At 39.3% G+C, this 25,555-nt stretch overlaps 1 non-coding gene across 1 annotated transcript; it reads left to right on the plus strand.

Annotated features, from left to right (window-relative positions):
* The first annotated feature begins 9,678 nt into the window (after positions 1-9,678).
* Positions 9,679-9,785, plus strand: LOC120101139 (U6 spliceosomal RNA). Its single transcript, XR_005501536.1, has one exon. It is a non-coding gene; the product is annotated as a U6 spliceosomal RNA (small nuclear RNA).
* The last annotated feature ends 15,770 nt before the right edge of the window (positions 9,786-25,555 follow it).

Genomic DNA, 25,555 nt, shown 5'->3' on the forward strand with positions numbered 1-25,555 from the left:
GGTGCTTTTCTGTCTCTGTGGTTCACTCTTAGACATTACCTTTGTGGCTCCTCTCCATAAATCTGTGGGAGAGAAATGGGTGGGTGATATTACACTGAATTTTCTAGCAAAGAGATAAGATTAGATCACCCAAGGGCACAAACAGGAAGTGAGAAATCTAAGTTTTCATTTTCTTTCTATACACCAATGTATACTTATAATCCAGAAGTGTGAGTGGTGATCAGATATATCACAGGGTCAATAATCAGGAGGCTTTATTTGGAACCAAAGCGCAGGTGAGTCATCTTCATGGAGCTGAGAGTGGCAGGAAAAACCTGAGAAAGGGAGAGATAAGACTAAGTATAAAGGGCATTCAATTGCTTGAACAGAGTACCATGAATGATATGGAGGGAGGCCAGGAAGAAACAGGGCAGTGACAGCTTAAAAGACCAGAGTGTGCTATGAATCCTCCTCAACTCAACACTTCCTTCAGTGGAAATCGAGAGCTACCAGCAAACTTTAAGCCTGACAATGATGATCAAACAGGTCATCAGGGCACAGCAACAGGGAAACAGTCACAGTCAAGGTGGTAAGAAGATGATGGCTGCAAGGACGGAGCACTCCATGGGCATTACTAAAGCACTACAGAGAACTCAGGACCAGGATGTAGCTGTGTTGTTTGAGAGCTTGTGTAGCATGCACAAAGACCTGCGTTGGAACTCTAGGGCCTTTTAAATCAGGCACGGCTGCACAAGCCTAAAGTCTTGATCATCATAGTGCTGGGGATGGAGAGGCAGGTGGATCAGAAGTTTTAGGTCATTGTGAGACAGAAAGTTCAAGGTAATAATCCTACATGAGACTCTGACCATAAATAAATAATTGTTTTTAAAGCAAGAGGTTAACATCGCACAAAATATAAAAGTCAAGCACACTAATTTTGAGTTGAGTTTCTTCCACTGCACCAATCAAAATGTGACCTCCACCCTGACCTCCTGGCTCCACTTTCCTGTACAGAGACTTCTGTCTTAGACTGTTTCCATCTTATGCACAAGAAAGACTATAAAGCTCACAGGGCATCATATAGCTCAGCATCTCCAAAAGAAAGAGTCTCGAGAACCAATTCCCCTCCCTGAAGAAGCCTCTTCTCCTACCAAATCACCAAGTCCTGAGGAAGGCAGTGACCACGGCCCAAGTGAGTCTTCTATTCACTCTTGAACTGCAGTGTGTGAAGGCAATAAACTAACCCACAAATTCTGAGTGGGAACACCAACCGTACCTTGCTCCCTCCTGTTTCTGCATCTGAAAGATTAGCTTGGGCTTTTTTACCCTCACTGTGAGACCCATTAGTGCTAGGAAACACAAGCAACTGAGAGGAAAGATATGAAAACGCTCTAGTGCAGCATTTCTCCACCTGTTGGTCATGGCCTCTTGTGGGGTAGGGGTTCACAGATATCCTGCAGGTCAGATATTTGCTTGACAATTCACAACAAGCAGCAAAATTATGGTCGTGAAATAGCCATGAAATAACTTTATGGTTGGGGGGGTCATCACAACATCAGGAAGTATGTTGAAGGGTCACAGCATTAGGAAGGATGAGATCCACTCTTATCTAGTGGATACTCAAAAATAACTCAATAGCACCCTACTTGCCTAGATACAAACAATTCCTAATGATGGCTGCAGACCATGCCAATATCAGTAGGAAAGATCCCTTTAACACACTTCCTTTCTTGCTTGAGCCAACCAAGCATCTCCTGACAGGCTCTTCCTCTGATGGGGAAGATCTACCATGGGAAGTACCCCATTGATGTAGTGGGTGTCATTTCACTGTGTGCCAATCAGCTAGATGAGATTGATGGTGATAGGTGCTATGGCCTTGTAATTATTTGGTTTATATGTGAAACCACTGTAAATTGTCATCTGTAGGAGTCAGCTACTATCAAGAAGTAAAAGTTTCTTCCCAATATAGGAGGACCTTGAAGTCATCAAAGTGTTATGAATATAAAGATGTTTAAAATAAGCAGGGTATGACTGCTTCACAGCTTTGATCCAATTATTAGTGAGAGAGACAACAAAACTCTGGGAGTTTGAAGCTACACTAATCTACATAGGGAATTCCAAGCTCTTTGGGGCTACATACTATGTCTCAAAAAAAAATTATCACCAACAAAGAGAATTTTAAATACAATAGGGATAATCACAACCTTGGGTCTTTACAGTGACTCAGGTAGTGAACACACCTGACCAGGCAAAAACATTCCTTGTGACACAATCAGAATGCTGTTTTGAGATCTTTGGAAGAACATGGCTTTCTGAAGTTCTCACCTTCCACAAAATTTACTGTGTAAAAGTCTTCTCTGCCAAAGGATGAGACAGCAATACGCACTACAGAGTGACTTTCAGAAGCATAATTGATCAAAACATAGCAAAACAAGACATCAGTGACAGCAGAAGTGATTCAGAATAAAACAGTCCAATATTATAGTCTAAGAAATTCCATAAGCTGCAAGTCATCTCACATAGGAGAAGAATTATAGGACAATTTATTAAAATGATCTGGTCTCCCAAGAAAACCAGAGCTCCTCTCCAATAGGCAACATGGAACAGGGTTTTACAATGCATCAGATATAGGAGTATATTGTGTATTTCATGAGGACACACAAAAAATAGCCCTCAGAAACTCTCTCCCTTTGCCCTAAAGAGGTACAAATTATAGGTGCACAAGTTATTAAACCCTTAAAGAAATGAAAGTCAGAGATGCTTAGCCCTTTAAAAGAACAGGAGCAAGAGGTCAAGCAGGGAGTACCCAATAATTTGGTTTATATATTGTAACCTTAACCCATTTGCAATTTGCCAGCTCAGAAATGTCTCCACAGAATATGAAGCTGTCAAAAGTAAGAGAAAGGATATTGTGTCCAGAATTGCATGGTGAAGGGATATCGTGTCCAGAATTGTGTGGTTTGCTTTCTTCCTTAGTGACAAGAGGAAAACATGTCCTTGTTAGTAAAACTGATGTGGTTACAAAATAGAAGTGTGCCCTTAAATATTTCTCAACTTCAACGTCAACTTTTAATACTCAATGGGTTTTTCAGATCTATAAATGGGTCATAACTGATTATATTATACAAGAACCATTGGCTTGGCTTTTCTTATATTGGCATAATTTAAGAGACAGTAAGTACACGCAATAATTTGAAATGTTTCTTTAATATTCAAGTTAACATTCTGTTGCTAATGAGCTCCTTTTAAATTGCATGGTTCCTCAGAGAATACACTTAATATAGTCTCTCCTTGAGACTCTTGATATAACAGTTTGCATAGCTACATAGAGTTGGTTATCACAAGCACTGTAGGGAGAGGAGGACAAAACAAAATCTGAACCCAAGGAAAAGAGCACAGCACATATTCTTTTTTGTTTCAGATCTATCTTCATTGAGACCATAGTTTATATTCTCTGTAAAGCTGTGAGTGTTCTTCTAGCCTTTAAATTGAAGCTGTCCAAGTATATGCCTGAATGAGGGCATCAGTAAACTACAGCTATTTGTAAGCCATACATTAGAGAAAATTGGTGTGTACCTGTTATTTCCATCAGTGGCCCAAGAGGAATGAGATGACATGCTCAAGAAAGGATTTTTGTACTGATACAGACAAGGTTAAAATAAGCCCATAGAGGTATCCTAGTCAGTCTCCCAGGTGGAGCAATGACAAAGACATGCTATCACTGTCACTCTCCACCTTATCCCTTTGAGACAAGTCTATTACTGAACCTGGAGCGAGATTGGCAGCCAGCAGTTCCCAGCAATTCTCCTAGTATCTCTGCCTCCCATGGTGCTGGAGTTACAGGTGCCTGTATTTTCCCCTGGCTTTTTTTCCCCTCAATGGGAGCCTGGAAATCTAATTCAGGTCTTCATGCTTGCACAGTAAGGGCTCTTATCCACTAATCCATCTCACTAGTTCATAATAAAGTAATTTACATGATTTTTAAAGTATTTAGCAATAAAACCTTTGTTGTGCTGTAATGATGTAGAAGTTGTTTGTGCTGTGTAATGAACCATGCACATAATACACACGGTTATACTTTACTATCATGCCTACCTCACACACCATATATGTGGCACAACACGAGTGTAACTGGCAGCATCTGGCTCCTTTGTAAATAAGATATCCAATGATAATTGTCTTCATTAAGGTTTCTATTGCTGCAATGGAGCACTTTGACCAAAATACAAGTTGATGAGGAAAGGGTTTATTTGGCTTACACTTCCATTGTCACTGCTCATTGTCCAAGGAAGTCAGGACAGGAAGACAAAAAGGGAAGGAACATGGGGTAGGAGGTGATGCAAAGTCCATGGAGGGGTGCTGCTTAATGGCTTGTTCATCATGGTTTGCTCAGCTTGCTTTCTTGTAGAACCCAGGACTACCAGCTCATGAATGACCCCAAACACAATGGGCTGGGCCCTCTCCTATCAATAATCAGCTAAGAAGATGGCTTACACCTGGATCTTATGGAGGTGTTTTATCAATTGAGATTCCCTTCTTGCAGATAAATCTAGGTTATGTCCTACCGACTTAAAACAGGGAGGACAGTACTACTCTCTTTCCGGAACTTTAGTTAAAGACAACAAAGGAGAAGAAAAGAGCAGAGATGAAAATGTACAGGGATGGAGAAGTGATTAGCTCTTTTGTCAGGAAGCTAGAGCTATATTACAAGTGGAGAGAATTTATGGGAAGAACACATACATCTCTCTATGCTGATAATGGCATAATTATTCACTAAAAAATACTGTTAGGCATTAGAAAAAAACTTCAGTGTAGTTTGAAGAATTAACTATCCACGCTTCCTTCATACCACCAATCTCGATGGTTCTTCTTCATCAGTCTGATTAGCACCCCAGGTGTTCCACCAGATCTTACCCTGCATCATGGTCTCAAGGAAATTACAGCAGAGAAATTAAATTGACCACAGCAGAACTTGTAGAGATCATAATTAAAGTAGAGGATTAAAATTTACCCCCTGAAGCCTCCTCTGAGGGACGCTTAGGCTATTTATGGAAAAGCATGCTGGACAGGTCTGATGAGGAAGTAAGAAGTTCCAGGCTTGGGAAATGATGGATGTAGGGAGAAGTCTGTCATGTGAGAGTGCTGGTGTGATGTCATCATGAGTAGCAGCATGGAACTGCGGTTGACATCGTGTTTAGATGGTTCATCTGTACTACAGCCTCCAGGAAAAGAGAAAATAATCAAGAAAATGCTGGATTACTCCATGTCTAATCTGTTTATACAAATAACTCCTTGTTATGGCTCTTTATATAACGAGTTTATACAAAATACTCGTCTCAAATAGCTTTTTGAAATTTTTAAGTATTTATATACACAGACTGGGGTTCACTTTACATTCACTTTCTTGCGTCTGGTTGATAACTGGAGTGTTTGGCCTTGGTCTCGGAGATGTAGCTATTTTAGAGACTAGATTTTTTAGTAAAAATTGAGGAGGAGTATCAATCAGTGTAGTGCAGATACCTTGCATAACTGGCTTCAGGAGGCATATGCAAATTAACCCTGGACTTGAGTATAAAATGAGAAGAAACACTGTTCTATCCTGCACCTAGTAGATACGATAAATCTTAATGAAAAATGATCTCCACAAACCATGGTTATAAAAACTACCTATAATTTATTTACATAAAGTTAAATATCAAATGTATTCTGCTGAAGGATGCCAAAGTAAAGGTCGGTGGAAAATTATTTCCTGATGAAAAGAAAATGTTGGAAGAAAAGCAATAAATCATATTATTGTCCTAAACACTTGAGGCCAAAATAATCCATGTTATGTACATTACAAAGAGATATAAATCATAAATAGTTATACAATTTTGGAACAAATGGCCCCTTCCCCAAAAGTAAAGATTCAAGTGTTCATGGATTATGAGAGTGTGAAATTCAAGCCAGGCACATCAGGGACTACTGGACTGTACAGCACAATATCCAGGTCACTTACAGAGGACTGAAGGTCAAAGTTTTCTGAAAAATCATTTCTTCAGCTGTCAACTGAGAGCTGAAAGCATCCAGAAGAAAGGCGTCCTTTTACTGTCTTTAGTCTCCCCCCCCCCTTTTTTGAAGCTGACTTGTTTGTGTTTCTTTAAAATGCATTGCTTACATACAAGAGCAAGCCTAGTAACCCATGGACCAGACTGGATTGTAAGATTGTGAAAGACTGGGGCCCAGTCTTGCACTTTATGCAATGCCATTTTCAGACAGTCTGTTTGCCTCCCCTGTGAGTCTCTAAGCACGAGTCCCAGCACGTGTCTCCTGAAATAAGTGTCAGCTACATTGTGGGGGGAAATAGCTTAAAGGAGGAGAGATATTTGTCTGGAAATATGAAATCAGTCTGAGTTTCTAAAGCAGTAATGCCAGGTAGGCAAAAATCTTAAGGGGCATAGGGGTAAAGTCAGGAGACTTAGCTGAATCAGAAGCCTGTGTAAGGGGTGAGAAGCCCAGGAACTGAAATGTGAAAACTCCTGATATTTCAGTGCGTTTTGTAATAGAACTAAGAAGGAAATGTGAACTTGCTATTGAATTATAGAATAAAGATATTCATGAACAGCACAAATGCATAATAATACATAAGTAAACACAACAATTAAGACTTAGAACTCTTTGCACAGGGTTCTGGGTTAAACTGTCTGTCACTATTGCTGAAAGACCATTCCCACAAAAAGAAAATGACAAAGGAAAAAGAGTTTGCAAAATTGGTTTTAGCATCTATTTCTTTATAGTAGGCTTCAGATGACACTAGAAAATTCAACCTGAAGTTATTTCCCATTATGTTATCTTAGCACTTTCATCTATAATTTTTGGAACTAGTGGTCTGGGCTCCTATGTACTAGGGTCTTGTGAATTTCCTGTTTACAACTGATCTGTTTTTACTTAAAATATTTTTATGTATGCTAAACATATATAATATGTTTTATTAAGTTTTTCCTATTGCATTTGAAGTGCATATGCTTTATTCATGATTTGATTACACACATATATATATACATATACATATATATGTTCTTATACATAAATATTATTGGAAAAAACTAATCAATACTTTCAATATGAAAACAATTTTTTCTCTATTTTTTCACTTTACATTGATATTTTTTTGGGTGAATTTCACATCATGCATCCCAATCTCACTCATCAACCCCTCCCCTTGTACCCTACACTTGTAACCTCCAAAGCAACAGTGGAAAAAAGTTCTCATTGTGGAAGCTGTAGTGTTTCACAATGTGTCCCACAGTATAACCTTATGTTCCACTTCTTTGCTTACAAATACTCATTGCAATGACTTCTTGGTCTGGTCTGAGGCCTCCAGCTTCTGCTACTCTATCAATGCTAGAACCTCACTGGAACTCCTCTCAGATATCCTGCTATTGTCCTGTGTAATCCTATGGATCCTCTATGGAGATCATGTATGCACTCTAGAAGTTCTTCAACGGGGCAGATGTTAGGGTGGTCCAACTCAAAGCCCTGGGTCTGGGCTTGAGAGAAATCTGAGCTTGGCAGCTCTCCTGCACTGTTCCAGCTGGCCCATCCAGTCCTGTAGCAAGCAAGGGACAGAGTCAGCACTTCTATTCAGTGTCCATGCCATCAGGGTCAGCTCTACTATGCTGCCCAGGTGATGTTCAGGGCCTGATCTCCTGAGTACTGCAACAGGTAAAGGGCTGGGCCAACTCTTCTGCAATCCTCTGAAACCACAGCAAGCTCTACCCTAATGTTCAGGAGAGGTGCAAGGCTCATTCTTCCCAGTGTTGCAGCCCATGAGGCATAAGGACAGTTCTCCCGAATATCACTCTGAGGGCATCTCTCTCATTTGACATAGGTTTGAAAGGACAAGGGAGGGGAGGAGGGCATCTCTCCCTCATCCAAGAAACCACACAGCAGACAAGTGACAGGGCCATCTCTCCTGCATGGCCCAGATCAGTTGGAGGGTCCAATCTCTTGAGTATGCAGCAGCTGAGAGGAAGGACCAGCTCTTCTGCTCTCATGACCTCAGGGCCATCTCTCCTGCCAAAGTTAGGTAGCAAGGGGAAAAGTTGCTAGGGACATCTCTCCCTCACTGATGCCACCACTTGAAAGTGCTGTAAAAACCTAAAATCAGAATTTAAGATACTTAAGAGTATTTATGTTTCAATTTTAACTTTTACCTTTTAGATACCTTTTTCCTGAACATATTCCTTGTGACAAATGATCTTACACATCTCTTATATAGCTTAGAGCTTATACTCAATGAATACTCTGTTTGACAAACTTGAAATTGATTTTATTTTGCTTGATTTTTTTGGATGATAGTTCATCTGGGTATAATATTTTTGCTAGAGAATTATTTACCCTGAACACATAGAAGATGCAAACTTCCAGTATAACTGAAACTCACCTATGCTTGCTAGTGGGAAAGCTAAGAGACCTTCATTGTGTGATCAAGCCACCACAATTTTCTTTCAACTTATTTATCCGTTTTCAGTGAAATCTGAAGACAGTTCCTCATTAACATCAGTTTCTGATTATATAGTAAAAATAGTTAACATTTTATCTATGTGTAAATATGTTTTGAAATGTATTTGAAAGTATATTGATATATGTTGACTGTTCATTCACTTTTTAAAAATTAACTTGGTTTTTCTAATTTTGAAGAACTCTAAATTTCTTTATTGTATGCTTCCCCCAATTACTGCACATTTCCTTTCTTTTTTTAACTTCTCAGGACCATAAGTGGGCTTTCTCCAAAGGATTCATCTCTCTCTCTCTCTCTCTCTCTCTCTCTCTCTCTCTCTCTCTCTCTCTCTCTCTCTCTCTGTGTGTGTGTGTGTGTGTGTGTGTGTGTGTGTGATCCCTTCTTTTTTCAATTCCCCTCTATCACTATTCCTCTCTGCTATGTCTTTATGAACACCTTCATCTGCTATTTGGGCTATCTGTAATTTCTTCAACTTCGTCAGGTTCTCTGGATGAAATGGTTTTTAGTGGTTTAATATTCAAAACCAATGATTTTTAAAGATGCCATGCTCCCATTTGTGCTCTTATCTTGCTCTTGATGTCTTACACTTTTTCTCATGTCCACTGTTGCTGAGAAAGTTGGGAGGGTCAGTGTTGAGGAATAGAGCATGTCCTGTATTAGGGACTCTAGGACTCCTCCTAGGGTATCTCTATTTGCCTTGTAGCCAGCCTTCAGACTGACTACTAGGCTTGGTGTGTAGAAATTTTATATTCTTTTGCTATTGTGAGAAGAAAATTACTCCCAGATGACAGCCCAAGTATCAACTTCAAAACAACAACAACAACAACAAAAACAACAAAATAAACCTCAGTATCAAGCCATAGTGAATTTATGGAAAAAAATTTGTGTTCTAGAGGAAATTGGTGTGTCCTGTTGCTTTTGCTGAAAAAAAAGTTGAATTTAACCCTGTAATTTTTGTCTCAGTTCTAGTGTTTTTCATGCACAAATATTTAGCCATGTTTAGTGAATATATGTATCTTACTTAATTTTGGAGTTGGTCCATGTTTATCTTCATGTTCACCTCTATCTTTGAGCAGACCGCTGAGTGCTGTGTATATACTCTGCTCTTTTGGCTGAAATTTTAATATTTTCAGAAATGATGACTCATGTTAGTAATGCAAAAGAATGGAAAAGAATGGCTTTTGAAAAGAATCTTAGTGCTCGCTTCGGCAGCACATATACTAAAATTGGAACGATACAGAGAAGATTAGCATGGCCCCTGCGCAAGGATGACACGCAAATTCGTGAAGCGTTCCATATTTTTTCCCTTATGAATATCGACGCAAAAATACTCAATAAAATTCTGGCAAACCGAATTCAAGAGCACATCAAAACAATCATCCACCATGATCAAGTAGGCTTCATCCCAGGCATGCAGGGATGGTTTAATATACGGAAAACCATCAACGTGATCCATTATATAAACAAACTGAAAGAACAGAACCACATGATCATTTCATTAGATGCTGAGAAAGCATTTGACAAAATTCAACACCCCTTCATGATAAAAGTCCTGGAAAGAATAGGAATTCAAGGCCCATACGTAAACATAGTAAAAGCCATATACAGCAAACCAGTTGCTAACATTAAACTAAATGGAGAGAAACTTGAAGCAATCCCACTAAAATCAGGGACTAGACAAGGCTGCCCACTCTCTCCCTACTTATTCAATATAGTTCTTGAAGTTCTAGCCAGAGCAATCAGACAACAAAAGGAGATCAAAGGGATACAGATCGGAAAAGAAGAGGTCAAAATATCACTATTTGCAGATGACATGATAGTATATTTAAGTGATCCCAAAAGTTCCACCAGAGAACTACTAAAGCTGATAAACAACTTCAGCAAAGTGGCTGGGTATAAAATTAACTCAAATAAATCAGTTGCCTTCCTCTATACAAAAGAGAAACAAGCCGAGAAAGAAATTAGGGAAACGACACCCTTCATAATAGACCCAAATAATATAAAGTACCTCGGTGTGACTTTAACCAAGCAAGTAAAAGATCTGTACAATAAGAACTTCAAGACACTGAGGAAAGAAATTGAAGAAGACCTCAGAAGATGGAAAGATCTCCCATGCTCATGGATTGGCAGGATTAATATGGTAAAAATGGCCATTTTACCAAAAGCAATCTACAGATTCAATGCAATCCCCATCAAAATACCAATCCAATTCTTCAAAGAGTTAGACAGAACAATTTGCAAATTCATCTGGAATAACAAAAAACCCAGGATAGCTAAAGCTATCCTCAACAATAAAAGGACTTCAGGGGGAATCACTATCCCTGAACTCAAGCAGTATTACAGAGCAATAGTGATAAAAACTGCATGGTATTGGTACAGAGACAGACAGATAGACCAATGGAATAGAATTGAAGACCCAGAAATGAACCCACACACCTATGGTCACTTGATTTTTGACAAAGGAGCCAAAACCATCCAATGGAAAAAAGATAGCATTTTCAGCAAATGGTGCTGGTTCAACTGGAGGGCAACATGTAGAAGAATGCAGATCGATCCATCCTTATCACCCTGTATAAAGCTTAAGTCCAAGTGGATCAAGGACCTCCACATCAAACCAGACACACTCAAACTAATAGAAGAAAAACTAGGGAAGCATCTGGAACACATGGGCACTGGAAAAAATTTCCTGAACAAAACACCAATGGCTTATGCTCTAAGATCAAGAATCGACAAATGGGATCTCATAAAACTGCAAAGCTTCTGTAAGGCAAAGGACACTGTGGTTAGGACAAAACGGCAACCAACAGATTGGGAAAAGATCTTTACCAATCCTACAACAGATAGAGGCCTTATTTCCAAAATATACAAAGAACTCAAGAAGTTAGACCGCAGGGAAACAAATAACCCTATTAAAAAATGGGGTTCAGAGCTAAACAAAGAATTCACAGCTGAGGAATGCCGAATGGCTGAGAAACACCTAAAGAAATGTTCAACATCTTTAGTCATAAGGGAAATGCAAATCAAAACAACCCTGAGATTTCACCTCACACCAGTGCGATTGGCTAAGATCAAAAACTCAGGTGACAGCAGATGCTGGCGAGGATGTGGAGAAAGAGGAACACTCCTCCATTGTTGGTGGGATTGCAGACTGGTAAAACCATTCTGGAAATCAGTCTGGAGGTTCCTCAGAAAATTGGACATTGAACTGCCTGAGGATCCAGCTATACCTCTCTTGGGCATATACCCAAAAGATGCCTCAACATATAAAAGAGACATGTGCTCCACTATGTTCATCGCAGCCTTATTTATAATAGCCAGAAGCTGGAAAGAACCCAGATGCCCTTCAACAGAGGAATGGATACAGAAAATGTGGTACATCTACACAATGGAATATTACTCAGCTATCAAAAACAACGAGTTTATGAAATTCGTAGGCAAATGGTTGGAACTGGAAAATATCATCCTGAGTGAGCTAACCCAATCACAGAAAGACATACATGGTATGCACTCATTGATAAGTGGCTATTAGCCCAAATGCTTGAATTACCCTAGATCCCTAGAACAAACGAAACTCAAGACGGATGATCAAAATGTGAATGCTTCACTCCTTCTTTAAATGAGGAAAAAGAATACCCTTGGCAGGGAAGGGAGAGGCAAAGATTAAAACAGAGACTGAAGGAACACCCATTCAGAGCCTGCCCCACATGTGGCCCATACATATACAGCCACCCAATTAGACAAGATGGATGAAGCAAAGAAGTGCAGACCGACAGGAGCCGGATGTAGATCGCTCCTGAGAGACACAGCCAGAATACAGCAAATATAGAGGCGAATGCCAGCAGCAAACCACTGAACTGAGAATAGATCCCCTATTGAAGGAATCAGAGAAAGAACTGGAAGAGCTTGAAGGGGCTCGAGACCCCAAAAGTACAACAATGCCAAGCAACCAGAGCTTCCAGGGACTAAGCCACTACCTAAAGACTATACATGGACTGACCCTGGACTCTGACCCCATAGGTAGCAATGAATATCCTAGTAAGAGCACCAGTGGAAGGGGAAGCCCTGGGTCCTGCTAAGACTGAACCCCCAGTGAACTAGTCTATGGGGGGAGGGCGGCAATGGGGGGAGGGTTGGGAGGGGAACACCCATAAGGAAGGGGAGGGGGGAGGGGGGAGGGGGATGTTTGCCCGGAAACCGGGAAAGGGAATAACACTCGAAATGTATATAAGAAATACTCAAGTTAATAAAAATAAAAAAAAAAAAGAAAAGAATCTTAAAATTGCTGTTGGCTTTTGATTAAACCTGCTAAGAAGCAGCTTGCTTCTATTATTGTGCAGATTAATGGTCTTGTAGGTTGGACAATACTTCATTAGCAAACCTCTCCCACTAAATGTATTGAAGGGATCTATACTAGGAAGGTATTTGAAATATTGCCCAACTTATTTTTAATTTTGTGATCTTGGATATTTGAGAGACCAAATTTGAATAAGTGTTTCTTAGGTATATCTGAGAACTAATTTTATTCATAAGCTCTTTTAACCATAAACTTATATTTTATATTTCAATGATATAGTAAATATATTTCCCTCATTCTCCCAACTCACACTTATAATCATTTGCTTTAAAACAGCTAGATGAATCACATTATTTTAGTTCTTGTCACCTACTTAGAATTTAGCTGAAGTTTTATGAGTCACTCAAAAATGACCTTAAAACAAATGTGAGATGGTTTAACTTTTGATAAATAAATTTCTATTAGCTAATAATGTATTTCATCAAATGGATTTTTAATGGATTTTTCATTAAGAAGAATAGTAGTGGCCAATACTGTCCACCTATATTTTTTTGTTGACTATTGTGTACAAGGTGGGGGGTAAAAGATGTCTAAGTAATTCTGGGGTATAAACTATGTTGTAAAATGTAGCATGAATCATTCAAGCTTGCTCCCATGACTCAGTTGTCACAGGAGTGGATGACAGATAGGGCATGATAGATGAAAGAGAATAATATTTGGAAGTGCCTCTGATGTCACCAGAATCAGCAGACATTTGTCTTCAGGGAGATAATAGATATCTCAGCAAGGTGGCCCGAACTTCTCTGATTCTGGACCACAGCTCCCTGCACCCAAATCCCGTGGGAGAGAGAGCTGAACACCCAGAAATACAGGAAATCCGGAGGCTGCGGGGCAGGAAAGACTGCCACTTCTGCCCACCTTTGCCCACATCTCTGGCCCAAGAGGAAACTGCATAGTGTCTCTGAACACAGGAATATAGGAGCAGGCAATGGCAGGACCAAGCTGCATGCAGATCTGAACTGAACCCTCAAACAGCTCCCTGCACCCAAATCTCATGGGGGAGTAGGGGAGAGCTAGACCCTCAGAGGTACAAACACTCTTGAGAACTCAGAGGAGACTACTCTGTGCTCACATTCCTGACTCAAGGGGAAAACATCTAGCACAATCTGTACCCCTGTACACAGGGACCTAGGAGCAGTAGGGGCAGGATGCTTCTGGTTGTTGCCTTCACAGAGAGCTGAAAGCCAGCCGCCAAGAGGGACTACATGCCTGAGAGAAGAACCCTCTGTTCCCATAACTGGCTGAAAGAAAACAGGAAAACAGGTCTACAGGAGTGCTGAAACACAGGCCTACAGGACAGTCAAGCCACTGCCCGAAACAGCAAGACAAGGTAACACCAGAGACAACCTAATGGTGAGAGGCAAGCACAGGAAACCAAGAAACAGAATCCAAGAATACTTGGCATCATCAGTGCCTAGTTCTCCCATCAAAGCAAACACTGGATATCCAAACACATCAGAAAAGCAAGATCTAGATTTAAGATCATATTTTATCATGATGGTGCAGGACTTTAAGGAAATACAGGACCACAAAAGTAAACAAGTAGACTCCCTTAAATAGGAAACACAAAAAACCTGAAAGAACTACTGGAAAAAACAACCAAACAGGAGAAGGAAGTGAACAAAACCATCCAGGACTTAAAAATGGAAATAGAACAATAAAGAAAGCACAAAGGGAGAAAACCCTGGAGATAGAAAACCTAGGGAAGCAATCAGGAGTCATAGATGTGAACATCACAAACAGAATACAATAGATAGAAGAGAGAATATCAGGAGCAGAAGATTCCATAGAAAACATTGACACAACTGTCAAAGATAATGGAAAATGGAAAAAGCTCCTAGCCCAAAACATCCAGGAAATCCAAGATACAATGAGAAGAACAAACTTAAGGATAATAGGTATAGAAGAGAATGAAGACTGCCAAAATAAATGGCCAATAAATATGTTCAACAAAATCATAGAAGAAAACTTCCAAAGCTAAAGAAAGAGATGCCCATAAACATACAAGAAGCCTACAGAACTCCAAATAGATTGGACCAGAAATGAAACTCCTCCCATCACATAATAGTCAAAACACCAAATGCACAAAACAAAGAAAGAATATTAAAAGCAGTAAGGGAAAAATGTCAAGTAACATATAATGGCAGACCTGTCAGAATTACACCAGAGTTTTCACCAGAGACTATGAAAGCCAGAAGATCCTGGATAGATGTCATACAGAAAACAGAAATGCCAGCCCAGGCTACGATGTCCAGCAAAACTCTCAATTAACACTGAGGGAGAAAACAAGAGATTCCATGACAAAACCAAATTTACACAATACCTTTCTACAAATCCATCCCTACACAGGATAATAAATGGAAAAGCCCAACACACGGAGGGAAACAACACCCTAGGAAAAGCAAGAAAGTAATCTCCTCGCAACAAAAACAAAAGAAGAGAAGCAAACAAACATAATTCCACCTCCAAATACAAAAATATCAGGAAGCAAAAATCACTATTCCTTAATATCTCTCAACATCAATGAAATCAATTCCCCAATAGAAAGACATAGATTAACAGACTGGACACTTAAAGAGGACCCAGGATTTTGGTTCCTATAGGAAACACACCTCAAAGACAAAGAGAGAAACTACCTCAGAGTAAAAGGCTGGAAAACACATTTCCAGGCAAATGGTCTGAAGAAGCAAGCTAGAGTAGCCATTCTAATATTGAATAAAATAGACTTTCAACCAAAAGTCATCAAAAAAGATAAGGAAGGACACTTCATATTCATTAAATGAAAACTCCACCAAAATGAACTATCAATCCTAAATATCTATGCTCCAAACACAATGGCACCTACATACATAAAAGAAACCTTACTAAAGCTCAAAGCACACATTGCACTTCACATAAAAATAGTAGGAAATTTCAATACTCCACTTTCATCAATGGACAGATCATGGAAACAGAAATTAAACAGAGACATAGAGAGACTAACAAAGCTATGAACCAAATGGACTTAGTGGATATTTATAGAACATTCCATCTTAAAACAAAAGGATGTAACTTCTTCTCACCACCTCATGGTACCTTCTCAAAAATTGACCATATAATCAGTCACAAAACAGACCTCAACAGATATAGAAAGATAGAAAGAAATCCCTTGCATCCTTTCAGATCACCACAGACAAAAGTTGGTTTTCAATAACAACAAGAAGGAAAGAATGCCCACATAAACATGAGAGTTGAACAATGCTGTATACAATAATAACTTGGTCAAGGAAGAAATAAAGAAAGAAATTAAAAACTTCTTAGAATTTATTGAAAATGAAGGAACACAAACTTATGAGACACAATGAAAGCTGTGTTAAGAGGAAAACTCATAGCTCTGAGTGCCTGCAGAAAGAAATAGGAGAGGGCATACATCAGCAGCTTGAGGGTACACCTAAAAACTCTAGAAGAAAAAGAAGCAAATACACCCAAGAGGAGTAGAAGGCAGGCAATAATCAAATTCAAGGCTGAAATCAACCAAGTAGAAACAAAAAGGACTATACAAACAATCAGCAGAACAAAAAGCTGGTTCTTTGAGAAAATCAGCAAAATAAATAAACCCTTTGGCATACTAACCAGAGGGCACAGAGAGTATGTCCAAATTAACAAAGTCAGAAATGGAAAGGGAGACATAACAACAGAACCAGAGGAAATTAAAAAAAATCATCAGATTGTACTACAAAAGCCTATATTCAACAAAACTTGAAAATCTGGAGGAAATGGACAGTTTTCTAGACAAATTCCAGATACCAAAGTTAAATCAGGAACAGATAAACCATTTAAAAAACCCCATAATTCCTAAAGAAATAAAAGTAATCATTAAAATCTCCCAGCCAAAAAGAGCCCAGGACCAGATAGATCGGTTTAGTGCAGAATTCTATTAGACCTTCATAGAAACCCTCATACTAATATTGTCCAAACTATTCCACAAAATTGAAACAGATGTAGCACTACAAAACTCCTTCTATGAGGCCACAATTAGTCTTACATTGAAACCACAAAAAGACCCAATAGAGAATGAGAACTTCAGATTGATTCTCTTATGAATATGGATGCAAAAATGCTCAATAAAATTCTGGCAAACCAAATCCAAGAAAACATCAAAACATTATCATCCATCATCATCAATAAGCTTCAACCCAGGTATGCAGAGATGGTTCAATATACAGAAAACCATCAACGTAATCCACTATATAAATAAATTGAAAGATAAAAACCACATGATCATTTCATTAGATGCTGAGAAAGCATTTGACAAAATTCAACACCCCTTCATGATAAAAGTCCTGGAAAGAACAGGAATTCAAGGCCCATTCCTAAAAACAGTAAAAGACATATACAGCAAACCAGTAGCTAACATTAAACTAAATGGGGAGAAACTTGAAGCAATCCCACTAAAGTCAGGGACTAGATACTCTCTCCCTACTTATTAAATATAGTTCTTGAAGTTCTAGCCAGAGTAATCAGATATTCAAAGGAGGTCAAAGGGATACAGATTGGAAAGGAAGAAGTCATAATATCACTATTTGCACTAAGTGACCCCAAAAGTTCCACCAGAGAACTGCTAAACCCGATGAACACTTACAGCAAAGTGGCTGGGTATAAAATTAACTCAAATAAATCAGTAGCCTTCTCTACACAAAAGAGAAGCAAGCTGAGAACGAAATTAGGGAAACGACACCCTTCATAATAGTCCCAAATAATATAAAATACCTTGGTTTGACTCTAACCAAGGAAGTGAAAGAACTGTGTGGTAAGAACTTGAAGTCTCTGAACAAAGAAATTGAAGATCTCAGAAGATAGAAAGATCTCCCCTGCTCATGGATTGGCAGGATTAATATAGTAAAAATGGCCATTTTACCAAAAACAATCTACAGATTTGATGCAATCCCCATCATCATTCCAATCCAATTCTTCATAGAGATAGACAGAACAATTTACAAATTCATCTGGAATAAGAAATAACCCAGGAGAGCTAAAACTATCCTCAACAATAAAAGGACTTTCTGGGGAATCACTATCCCTGAACTCATGTAGTATTTCAGAGCAATAGTGATAAAAACTGTATGATATTGGTACAGAGACAGGCAGATAGACAAGTGGAATAGAATTGAAGACCCAGAAATGAACCCACACACCTATGGTCACTTGATTTTTGACAAAGGAGCCAAAACCATCCAATGGAAAAAAGATAGCATTTTCAGCAAATGGTGCTGGTTCAACTGGAGGTCAGCATGTAGAAGAATGCAGATCGATCCATGCTTATCACCCTGTACAAAGCTTAAGTCCAAGTAGATCAAGGACCTCCACATCAAACCAGATACTCTACAACTAATAGAAGAAAAGTAGGGAAGGATCTCGAACACATGGGCACTGGAGAAAATTTACCTTACAAAACACCAATGGCTTATGCTCTAAGATCAAGAATCAACAAATGGGATCTCATAAAGCTACAAAGATTCTGTAAGGAAAAGGACACTGTGGTTAGGACAAAACAGCAACCATCAGATTGGGAAAAGATCTTTACCAATCCTACAACTGATAGAAGGCTTATATCCAAAATATACGAAGAACTCATGAAGTTAGACTGCAGGAAGACACATAACCCTATTAAAAAATGGGTTCAGTGCTAAACAAGAATTCACAGCCGAGAAATGCCAAGTAGCTGAGAAGTACATAAAGAAATGTTCAACATCTTTAGTCATAAGGGAATTGCAAATCAAAACAACCCTGAGATTTCACCTCACACCAGTGAGAATGGCTAAGATCAAAAACTCAGGTGACAGCATATGCTGGCGAAGATGTGGAGAAAGAGGAACACTCCTCCGTTGTTGGTGGGACTGCAGACTAGTACAACCGTTCTGGAAATCGGTCTGGAGGTTCATCAGAAAATTGGATATTGCACTAACTGAGGACCCAACTATACTTCTCTTGGGAATATACCCAAAAGATGCTCCAACATATAACAAAGACACATGCTCCACTATGTTCATAGCAGCCTTCTTTATAATAGCCAGAAGCTGGAAAGGTCCCAGATGCCCTTCAACAGAGGAATGGATACAGAAAATATGGTACATTTACACAATGGATTACTATTCAGCTATCAAAAACAATGAGTTTATGAAATTCATAGACAAAGGGATGAAACTAGAAAATATCATCCTGAGTGAGGTAACCCAATCACAGAAAAACACACATGGTATGCACTCATTGATAAGTGGATATTAGCCCAAATGCTCGAATTACCCAAAATGCACAAACCACATAAAACTAAAGAAGAATGACCAAAATGTGGATGCTTCACTCCTTCCTTAAAAGGGGAACAAGAATACCCTTAGAGGGGATAGGGAGGTAAAGTTTAGAACAGAGACTGAAGGAATGTCCATTCAGAGCCTGCCCCACATGTGGCCTATACATATACAGCCACAAAACTAGATAAGATGGATGAAGCTAAGAAGTGTAGGCTGACAGGAACTGCATGTAGATCTCTCCTGAGAGACACAACCAGAACATGTCAAATACAGAACCAAATGCTAGGATCAAACCCCTGAACTAAGAATGGGACCCCCATTGGAGGAATTAGAGGAAGGATTGAAAGAGCTCAAGGGGCTTGCGACCCCATAAGAACAACAATGCCAACCAACCAGAGTTTCCAGGGACTAAACCACTACCCAAAGTCTATATATGGACTGACCCTGGGCTCCAACTGCATAGGTAGCAATGAATAGCCTAGTAAGAACACCAGTGGAAGGGGAAGCCCTTGTTCCTGCCAAGAATGAACCCCCTGTGAATGTGATTGTTGGGGGGAGGGTGGTAATGGGGGGGGGAGGATGGGGAGGGGAACACCCATATAAAAGGGGAGGGGGAGGGGTTAGGGGGATGTTGGCCTGGAAACCGGGAAAGGGAATAACAATCGAAATGTAAATAAGAAATACCCAAGTTAATAAAGATGAAAAAAAGAAAAGAAAAGAAAACTCAGCAAATGAAATACCTGTATCAGAAATGGAAATCATAATGTGCATGTTAATTGATTAAAATTCTAAGTCAAAAGATATGTAGTTTCCAATACAGAACAGCAATTATAAATGAAGGACAGTGGCATTCTCTGTTGTGCTCTCTAAGGCATATTCACTGGAGAACCAATCCTGGAACCAGTTGACATGTGATAAAATTAACTTTATTAATTAATAGATGAACTGGTGGAAGGGTGGGTAAAACACACTGAACTGGGGACCATGGTGTGGTGTGGTGTTATGTGCTGTGGTGTGTATTTTCCCTGTGTATTGAACTTTCTGGAACTAATTCTTAGAAAATGGAAATGAAATAGTTGACTTCCTCAGGGTACAAATTAATGGAGTAAGTAGTGCGAACCCTAGAGATGAGAAGGGGCAGTACACACATGTCAGCAGCTGTACAGATACATTCTCTCCTCAGCCCTACCAAAGTCTAACAAATGAGCTGCAGAAGCACCACAGACCAGAAGCTGCTCCAAACAGCCCTCCTAAACAGTAAGCAGTCAAACTGTGAAGGCTAACAGGACTCAGCTACCCAGGAAATAAAACAGCTTGCCTCCCTGTCTCCTGTACTTTTCTACAGACTCCCTTGCCCTTAGCCCTAACTGTAAAAGACCAATGTGTGAAACCAGGAATAGAGCAAGGACCTTGGAACGCTGATGGGCCTGTGAAAATGAGAAGGGAGCCTGGAGGCCATGCTGGCAGGGGAGCCCATGACATTCTATTTGCTAAAATCTGCAGGCAGCGAAGGCTCTGTTGACAGCCTTCCATAATTCTTTTATGGTTTGTTTTCCTAATGTAGTTTGAATATTCTGACTGTACCATGATAGAAATGAAACTATAATATATTCCCCCTTTCCCCATTTCTTTCCTTTTTCTTCTTTGACAAGCAGTAAAAATTTTCTACATTGTCTCACTAGAATTGGGCAGCAGCTAGAATTTCTTCTCTTTTCACCGTACCTCAATGTAGTTATTCTTCCATGTATTTGGCTACTTGAATTGCTGGCTAGAGATAGCAGCCAAGTTCACGCACAGAATTTGGCACCTCTCCATTATGTCAGGATTCTCTCCTTACTTCCTTGATGCCATACTTATCTAGACTCTTGTGCCCATTTCTTAAGCCAGTAAGAAATCCACCCATCCTTAGCAGGAACATGGGCTGTCTCTGACTCTGTTGAGTACCTTTGGATCCATGTCCTCTAACTGGGTTACCTTGCTTAACCACAATAGGAGAAGATATGCCTAGTCCTACTGTAACTTGAAGTGCTAGGAGGTTGATATCCATAGGAGGCCTTCCCCTCTTCCCCTCTTCTGAAGAGAAAGGGAGGACTGGACGATGAAGGAAACCCAGAGAGAGAGAGAGAGAGAGAGAGAGAGAGAGAGAGAGAGAGAGAGAGAGAGGGACTCAGAGGAGAGGATGGAAAAGTTATTATCACAGGATAAAGGAAATAAAGAAAAATGTGTTTATCCAAAGTTCAGGCATAGCTGAGTGATGTTGAGTTTATCCTTACCTGAATTCCTACTCATTGTCTTGGACCATTTGGAGGCTTAGCCATCCACACATGGGTTATCTGAACTGAGATTGAATCACACAGATTCCTGTACTTTATATGATGTCCATGCTATCCTAAAGACTGTGAAAGATGCATTATATCATTCTATTCACTTTGCTTCTTTCTTATAATAATAAGTACTAATAAAGTATAATCATGTGCTAGATGTTGCTTGACATTGGTTACTTCTAATAATTCTTTTATTTATATTTTATTCTTAATCATCTCAAGAATCGACAAGATTTGTTTTACTAAGGTATTTTTATGACTTTTTTTGTTTGATTCTCCCTTTACTTGCTCTTCTCCTCAGTCTCCTTCCACCTGTCCCTACTTCCTCCCTCTGCCCATCGTCCTCCACCTTCTGCCCTCCACCCTCAGTACTTTCATGTCATGTGTTCGATTATCCTTCCCATTCTCCTTTGTTATAACTCATTCCTCCACTGTCCCAGAGACCTCTAAGTTCCTGACATCTACCCTGTTCACTTCCATAAATACCATAAACGTTAGAAGCTGAGATCTACATATGAGAAGGAAGATGAAGTACTTGACTTCATGATCCCTAGTCATTCTAGTCATATTGCAGTTCCATTAATTTTCTCTAATTTTACAGTATTATATTTTTAGGGTTGAATAAAATTTAATTGCATATATGTACAACATTTTTCTTGTGAAACCATCAGTTGGGGTACGTGTAAGTTGATTATACCCTCTTGCTCTTGTACATAAAAAAGTATTAGAGATGGATGTAAAAGTATCTATATAGTAATTGTCTTTCTCAGGGTTTAAGTGCTGTGAAAAGACACAATGACCACAGAAACTCTCATAAAGATGATGGGGGCTGGCCACAGTTCAGAAGTTTAGACCATTATCATAATAGTGGGAAGGATTGCAGCATGCAGGTTGATATGTTGCTGGAGAAAGAGCTGAGAGTTCTACATCCAGATTGACAGGTAGCTGGAAGGTAGAATGACTTGGCATGAGCATTTCCTCCAACAAAGCCACATCTACTTCATTAAGGCCAAATCTTCTAGTGCTACTCCCTGACACTTAAGCATTAAAACCTATTCATCTCTGGGGCCTGTTCTTATTCAAACCACCACAGTTGTAAACAGAGTTCTTTAGTATATGCTCAGACGTGTCATAGCTGGGTAATATTGAAAATCTGCTTTTAGTTTCTTGGGAAATCGCCACACTGATGTCTACAGTTGCTTTGCCAGTTTATACCCAGCAGTATATTCACCAGCAGTAATAAACACTGTCTCCTATTTCTTTTCATCACTGTCTTTGTCCCCCATTCACAAATACAGAGATTGGCTATAGTGCAAAACCTCTTCATTTTTCTAAGTAAACATGCTGCAAAGTAGATTCTAAACATTCACATAGGCAGCATAAATTAATACATTTTGGAATTTATTTTCTTCATTTTTGTAGCAGCTTTAGATTGTCCACATCAGATGAGAACAAAGGGCTTTAACCTTTGCCAGCTTAGAATTCTGTAACATTAATTGCACTCAAAAATACATCTCATTGGAACTATTCACATTGTTAATTTTTCTCCACTAATGCTCAGTATTATAATCCACTTTTGTTATTTTATTCCAACAGCTTTCCATTGAAGTATTTAATTTTTTTCTTTTTTTTTTTTTTCGGAGCTGGGGACCGAACCCAAGGCCTTTCGCTTGCTAGGCAAGTGCTCTACCACTGAGCTAAATCCCCAACTCCCATTGAAGTATTTAAAATACTTCTCTGACACAACCCACTTACTCAAAAGGATATCCGTTAAAACATTGTTTTTACTTTAAAAATGTATACATTTTAATTAAAAAAGAATTACATCCTTAGCCCTCTTCCCTTTCCCTCCTCCAGTCCCTCCCAGATGTACTTCCCCAACTCCTTGCCCTTCACCCTCAAATTGATACCATCTTTTTATTTATTATTATTACATATGTGTATCCATATGTATATGTATTCATAAATAGATAAGTACAATAAATATAATAAATATAAAAAGTAGATGAGTTAATTTTTGTTATTTGTGTGTTTACAGTTTCAGGGCTGACAAATTCGCATTAGAAAGCCAGTTAGGGAGCTCACCCCTGACAAGAGATAATTCTCCCTTTTCCCAGCAGTCATTATTTGCCTATAGTTCTTTATCTAGAAGTGGGACACCTTGAAACTTTCTTCCTTCCATGTTACCAATTTGTCATTGTTCCAGTCTTGTTTGTGTAGACATTTCTCAGAAAGACTGTTTCATCACAGACTTCCTGGTATTCTGTCTCCTTCAGTTTTTCTAGATCCATGGACACAGTGTCTATAACGTTGATGTAGCCATTCGGGCTGGCTTCCCACAATATGTCGATTTTAGCATTGTGTTCAGTTGTATTTTCCTGGGATGATCTCCTAAAATGAGGCTTCTTTGGTGCAGGACAGTAGCAGGACTCATCTGTAGGCATAAGGATAGGATTCAGAATGTATTAAGGAGTTATGCTGCTCCAACAAACTCAATAGATTCTTTTCTAGGGCCTATGCCCTCACTAGCCCTAGGAAGTTGGCTAGGCTTCTAGTACCGGGGATGGTTTTCATTTTTCTTCTATGAGTGGACCTAAGTTCAGGTAAACAGCTGGTGGCTCAACAGCTGAGTGCCACTTACTGTGCTTCTTATGCCTACCTTACCACGCTGGTCAGCTTTTTGGTTCAGATGTGCTGCAGTTGGGGTAGTATTGAGGTTTGGTTGGTGCTAAGTATTGTAATACTAAGTGCAGGTCCCCAACTGCCCTAGAGATGAGAGATTCGACAAATAGACCCAAGTGATGCTATGTAACCTTGCCCCCAAGTTATTTTTAATTGGTAAATAAAGATGCCTATAGCATGTAGCTGGACAAAATTGAGATAGGCAAGGTCTGGTGTTCCTGGTCTTGGGGGATGCGAAGACAATGAGGAGGAAGAAGAAGGTGGAGAGAGAAAAAAACCACAAGTGGATAAGAATCTTAAACTAATGGCCATGTAGGTTGGCTAATTGGAGTTAAGAGCAGTCCAGATGAAACATGGCAAATTATATAATGGAATTTTTGGCTGGAAAATGAACATAATAACAGAAAGGATAGATATCTGTCCAGCTCTTGTGCTGATTAAGGCTTATTATAAATATAAAGGTTATATGTGTCTTTTATCGAGGAACTAAATGGTTAAGGGTGGAATATAAATCCCAGATTGAGATTACATTTTCTACAATAGAGTAGGACTAGTAACTGTCTCATTTCCTTGGCACATTTCATAGTATTTTCTGATGCCATAGAAGCTAGATGTCATGAAGAAAACAATTCATGTTAGATTCAGCTCATTCACTGTTGGTGGGAATGAATGCAGACTGGTCCAGTTACTCTGAAAATCAGTATGGAGAATCCTAAAAACAAACAGATCAACAAACTAACAAACACAACAGCCACAACCACCCCCTCAACCTTTCATCTGACCCAGCCATTCTACTACATGGCATATGACCAAAAAGCCTGATATCATATTTCACAAGTATTTTTTCAGCAATGTTCCATGCCACAATATTCAATATTCACAATAATCAGGGAATGGAAATGCCCTAAATGTGCTTCATCAGATGAGTGAGTGATGAGACAGTGTCTCATATACACAGTGTTCCACTGTGTGAAGTGTAAAGAAAATGAAGCTATGGAATTTGCAGGTCTAAGATGAACATAGGAAATACTATGTTAAGCAAGGTCACCAAGATCTAGAAAAAAACAAATGCTGTGTGTCCTCTCTCATCTGTGGCTCCTAGCTCAAACTCTTCAGATGTGAATGTACAACATAGAGTAACCACAGAAACCAGGAAAGTATATGACCATAATTGGGGGCGTGGGAGTGGTCTTAGGACAAATAGACCCAAGTGATGCTATGTAACCTTGCCCGCAAGGTTAGTAAATTACAGTTGATGAGAAGCAAGAAACATCAAAATGGGAGGGAGCTCCAACCTGGGAGGGAGAAAGAGGTCAACATAGAAGGAGACAAAGAGTTAAGGGACAAATAACATCAACATTGATTAAGACCTCAAAGAATCATATAATTTTATATTTATCTAAAATTAAACACAATATATCCAAAT

This window comes from Rattus norvegicus, chromosome 2, assembly GCF_036323735.1.
Source record: "Rattus norvegicus strain BN/NHsdMcwi chromosome 2, GRCr8, whole genome shotgun sequence".
In the NCBI taxonomy this organism is placed as follows: domain Eukaryota; kingdom Metazoa; phylum Chordata; class Mammalia; order Rodentia; family Muridae; genus Rattus; species Rattus norvegicus.